Source organism: Palaemon carinicauda, chromosome 13, assembly GCF_036898095.1.
Source record: "Palaemon carinicauda isolate YSFRI2023 chromosome 13, ASM3689809v2, whole genome shotgun sequence".
NCBI lineage: Eukaryota > Metazoa > Arthropoda > Malacostraca > Decapoda > Palaemonidae > Palaemon > Palaemon carinicauda.
In genome coordinates, this window is record NC_090737.1 from 67,032,867 (window position 1) to 67,038,025 (window position 5,159).

Below are 5,159 nucleotides of genomic sequence, written 5' to 3' on the forward strand. Positions count from 1 at the left end.
ACTGGGCATACGTTAAGATTTAGTTTTTAGTGATGACATGAATAATATTGTATCTGATATAAAAGTCAAAAGAGAAATGTACTATCTCCCCAGAACACAAACTTATTACGTTTAGTCTACCTCTACAGAAACATGCATTAGTAAAGAAAATAAACTTTGGACATGAATCAAATTTTTCTCCTACCATATTTATTGAAGAAATTACAAAGAAAATAAATAATGCTATCAACATTCCCTGTGATCATGATGAGCAACGTCTGTTAGGAATGTGCTAACTGTCTTATGACCACTTATAATAAAGTAAGTAAAAGTGAATATGATAATATGTGCCCACCGATGAAAAAGAATATAACCGTAAAAGACCAACCTCCTTGGTTTGATGGAGAGACTTTGGTGAAAAAGAGGGAAAAAAAGATGTAAAGAAAGTGGAATAGGTTAAAAACTGAAAGTACTTGGGTAGAATACAAAACTGCTGCGTGTAAATATAACTACCTACTAAGAAGGAAAAAAAATGACAAATTCAGAGATAATTTGTATTTTTCCTAACCATACAAACCTTAGCTATTTACATTGGTTTTACCTTTTGGCGTAGCTGAAATGGCGAGCCATTAGAATTTAACGAGGGTGTATTACCCCCGCGCTAGTTAGCAGGGGGGTAGGGGAGTGGTAGCTAGCTACCCCTCCCCCCCTCACACACCGGTGAACTGCTTCACTTCACTTAAAGGTAGGACTTGCCTTGGGGGACAGGGCTGGCGGGGCAAATATGTGTAAATAGCTAAGGTTTGTATGGTTAGGAAAATTACAAATTATCTCCGAATTTGTCATTTGTTCCGTAACCGAAATACAAACCACGCTACTTACATTGGGTGACTTACCCCTTGAAGGGTGGAAAGTCCCCAGCCATACTGGCTTTGGCTTTACCCAGGGACTCAGAATCCGAGTGAGTCGCACTCGAGAAAAGGAGTCCCTACACCTCACAAGTTCATTGCTCAGCAAGGAAACGAGTGGCCTACATAAGCTTGTGTGTGAAGGAAGAAGTGTGACCCATCCTAGGCAGTTGACCTGGAGTTCCAAAAGGAACTCTGGGTTAGGACGTTCCCAATACCACCTCTCCAGGGTATGGGGGACGCGACAGTATTGACTCAATACTCGGAACACAAGGAAGCATGGTTTACCTGCAGAGGTTTGAGGTCAGCTATGCAGAGACCAGGATGCTGCTTACCCAGTAGAGGGGACAATGAAGAAAGTAGTAAGGGCCAGACATACTTCTTTCGTTCATCCAGACTAAAACCTGATAACAATGCCCTCAACCTTCTGCTACCTGTCCAAAAAGGAGCCTGAGGTCAGACCAGCTTTTGTGTAGCTACCACAGAGCGATAGAAACGTATCGATACTCCTGTGGGTCACGTCCTGCAGGAAGCGGGCTGCGAAGGTCATTAGACGCTTCCAGACTCCAGCTTGTAGCACCCGCGTCACAGAGTAGTTCTACTCGAAGGCGAGGGACGTTGCAATGTATCCGACATCATGCTGTAGGGCGACGTGACGAGGGAGGGTCTGGATTCAGGTCGAGATGAATGTCCTTGAGTCCGAGCTGAAGAGGTATACTGGTGACTCTCCCCTGTGTCCTTCCTGTGCTCCCAACCCGGCTGCACGTGAGGACAAACTGCAGCTGTTCTCAAAGATAACCCCTCGACTCCTTTACTGGCAAGAAGGAGAAGGTTTGGGTCATCTGATACAGAATGGTGACTCGAAATCTTGAAGGAGTTGGACCGAAGGGCCGGGACCCCAAAATTCTGAGTCTAGCAAACAACTCAGGAGCGAACCTGAATGTTGCCTTCCCCTATTCTCTAGAAAGGGCGGATTCGTACGAGACCAAGAAGATTGCTTACACACTGGCCGAGGCCAGAGTGAGCAGGAGCACCGTCCCCCAAGACGGAATACGATCAGAGGCCCGACGTAATGGTTCTTGAGAAGATCTCTTAAGGGACTAAAGAGTCCGAACCATGCTCCATGGAGGAGGTCTCACTCCGACTGGGGGCAGGGACGTTCGCAGCTTCGCATGACCGGAGAAAGGTCCAGCGGGAAGGAAAAAGTCTATTCCTTTCAGCCTGAAAGCCAGGGAAAGGCTGAGCGACAGGCTTCACTGCTGAGAGCGGCAAGGAGTTTCCTCCCGCCGAAAAGCAATAACTCCATTATTGCTGGAGAAGAGGCCTCAAGGGAAGAGGTATCTCTCCCACGACACCAACCACAAAAGACACTCCACTTCGCCTGGTAGACCCCTGCGGATGACTATCGCAGGTGACGCGACCTCCGCTCCGCAACTGTAGCGGGTTGTCTCTTCTTGAGGAGGCGGCGTAGTGTCTCCAGGCGTGAGGCCGAAGCAATGCAACGGCTCGTGAAAGATGTAGTGTGGTTGTTTGAGTAGCCTGTGCCGTGGGAGAAGCTCTCCCGGGAGTTCCGTCAGGGGAAGCAGAGGGTCCGGAAACCGTTCCGCGTATAGTCACAGTGGAGCTCTCAGGGCCATCGAAAGGTTAACAGACAACCTGGTCTTGTTGAGACCCATTCTCAACAGACAACAATGGTGGGAAGACGCAGGCGTCGATGTTGTCCCACCATCACCGGAAAGCATCTTGACAAAGATTCTTGGGGTCTGAGACTGGGGGGAAGAACAGCGGAAGCTTGAAGTTCCAGGCTGTCGCGATCAGGTCCCCCAGGCCAAGACTTGCTGGTTACTAAAGGCCAAAGACCCCCAGGTACTTTCTATCTGCGAGGCTCTGCTCAGATAGTCGGAGAGAACATTCCTCTGCCCGGAATGAGCGAGCCGATAGTGGTATTGAGAGGACCTCGGATCATCTCAGTATCTCTACTGCAAGATGCGAACGTATGAAAATGCGTCCCTTGGTGGTTGGGATGCACCAGTACCATGAAGTCGTCGCGCACGGAGCGATTCGGCAGGAACTGTAGGATCTGTAGAGGAGCCAGATTACGGCCCCTAAGCCTGCCTGAATGATGGAGAGGTATCCTTCAGGTCCTGACCATAGGCCTGAACCGGAACATGCCCCCCCCCCCCCCCTTTTTCTTTGACGAGTCCGAGAACAGCATCAAAATGTGGGGAAAGGACGAGAATATCCACTCTCATCAAGAGGTTCCATAAGTCAACACCCATTGCAGGTCTAAACATTCCGCTGGTCCCATAGGGGCCAGAAAGTCCGGTTAATCGTTGCTTTGACACCATCGGAATTTGGGACGCCTCACAGGGAACTTATCCTGAGGTGACCGTTCGGGACTTTAGACGGGTCAATGAGGAAAAGAGACCCAGGAAATGTTCCAAGGTAGGGCTGAAAGCTCTGCTTGACTGAGAACAGGTACTGCGACTCTCCTCAGCCTTGCCACAGTCAACTGAAGGGAAGGCTCGGAGAAGGGGGCAACAGCATCTGGCGTCCCCAGGCGGTCACCCATCCAAGTACTGACCAGACCCAACATTGCTTAACTTCGCTGATCGGACGAGAAGCGGTGTTTTCAACGTGGTAAGGCCGTTGACTCAATATCATGGCTAGATACTCGAGATGTTAAGGCAGAAGTAGAGAAGGCTCCTAGCAAATTACCATGATCCCTCACTCATGGTAAGGACCCGGAAGCTTGTCCCGGCATTGAAGAAGGTCGAATCCGAGCCTACTGGAATTGACCAGACCTCCAAAAGGCGAAGGAGGCGGAAGCCTGCTCCTGAGCGGCCATGAGGAAAGCAGGAAGAGTTCTCTGGGGAAAAACCTGCGATGCCGCGGCGGGATCGCCACACCGCATCTTAAGCAGGAACACCTGTAGTCTAGGCTGAATTCCAAGAGCTTCCTGGAAGATGGATGGAATGGAAACTGGAAGTACCCGTCCTTCCGATCCAGGGCCTAAGGAGTCCTGCCGCCTCGTTACCAGTCTGATAGATTCTGCTGTTCCACGCTGGACGAAGTTTGTTCGACAAACTTGATCAGCTGAGAGGTCGACGACGGAACTCCCGTCTCAGATGCTTTCCTACGAGAAAGGATCGACTGAAGAAGCCGGGGGGTGAAGCCGTCGACGACCCTATGGAGGACCTTCTCCTAAGGCGTGGATCATTCTGCCCAAATGGGCAAAACTCTTGCTGACTCCATGGCATAGAGGTTCAGTGACACTGAATTCGCTGACAGAGACGGAGAGATGGTAAGAGCGAGGCGCGATATCCTTGGCTGATCACGGAGATCGTGCAGGAATCGGCATCGGGAAGCTGTTATCCGGATGAGTAACCTTAGGCATCCTCCCAGCGTGAGACCTGCAAGGGGGGGTTGCCAATCCTAGAGTTTGTGAACTCTGCCGCTCCCTCTAGGATTATGCCCCCCCGGGAGAGCATCCCGTGCTACCTGTCCCTGACAGGAGGGGACTGCTATTGGACACCCTGTCCTAGCTGCTGTAGCCGGTCCGATAACTTAGGCCGACGAGGCTGAAAGAAGAGGCGCTGGAGACCTGCAGGGTCTGGAAGAAAGCGCCTTGGAGGAGTGAAAACGGAATTCGACTTCCTCCGCACAACCGCTGTCCATGTCTCTGTCCTTGGGCACAAACAAGCTCTTCCCAAGGATGGAAGAGTGTCTGAGCTTGTCGACATCCACTGATGAGACACCCGAGAGGAAGCCCTCGGTCACTGCATCTAGATGGTCCAACATCGAGTTTGCCCGCAAGTTCGAAACTTGGCGACAAAACGCCAAGGTGCTTGAGCCCGAGAGGAGGAAAGTACCCATGATCTCCCTGGAGCTTCCTTGTACAAAAGCTCGGGTTGCAACCGAGGAGGGAAAGGACCTGGTAAGCCCCTTCCACGAGATGGAGAAGAGGAAGGGCTAAACCAGTCACCCCTTGCCCGACGGAGAAATCTCAAACGAAAAGCTCCCTGGCAAGACCCTTCCAGGGAATGACGAGGAAGGGCTAACCCAGTTTCTGGAAAGAAGAATGTTGCTCAGACCTCCCTGAAGATTCTTCCTGCTCTTGCATGTGCCATGCTCTGCGTTTACGGGGTGAAGACCGTGTTCTGGAAATACGCTCCAGAAGACTCGCCAGGCTGGCCATGTTGCGAAACACCGACGGGAATCGCGGTCGCAATCGCCCTGGCGCTCACGCGATGGTAAATCAATGGTTTGCGC

General features: G+C 51.0%; 1 non-coding gene across 1 annotated transcript; it reads right to left on the reverse strand.

Annotated features, from left to right (window-relative positions):
• Positions 1 to 3,422: 3,422 nt before the first annotated feature.
• Positions 3,423 to 3,541, reverse strand: LOC137652606 (5S ribosomal RNA). Its single transcript, XR_011046371.1, has one exon. It is a non-coding gene; the product is annotated as a 5S ribosomal RNA (ribosomal RNA).
• Between the last annotated feature and the right edge of the window lie 1,618 nt (positions 3,542 to 5,159).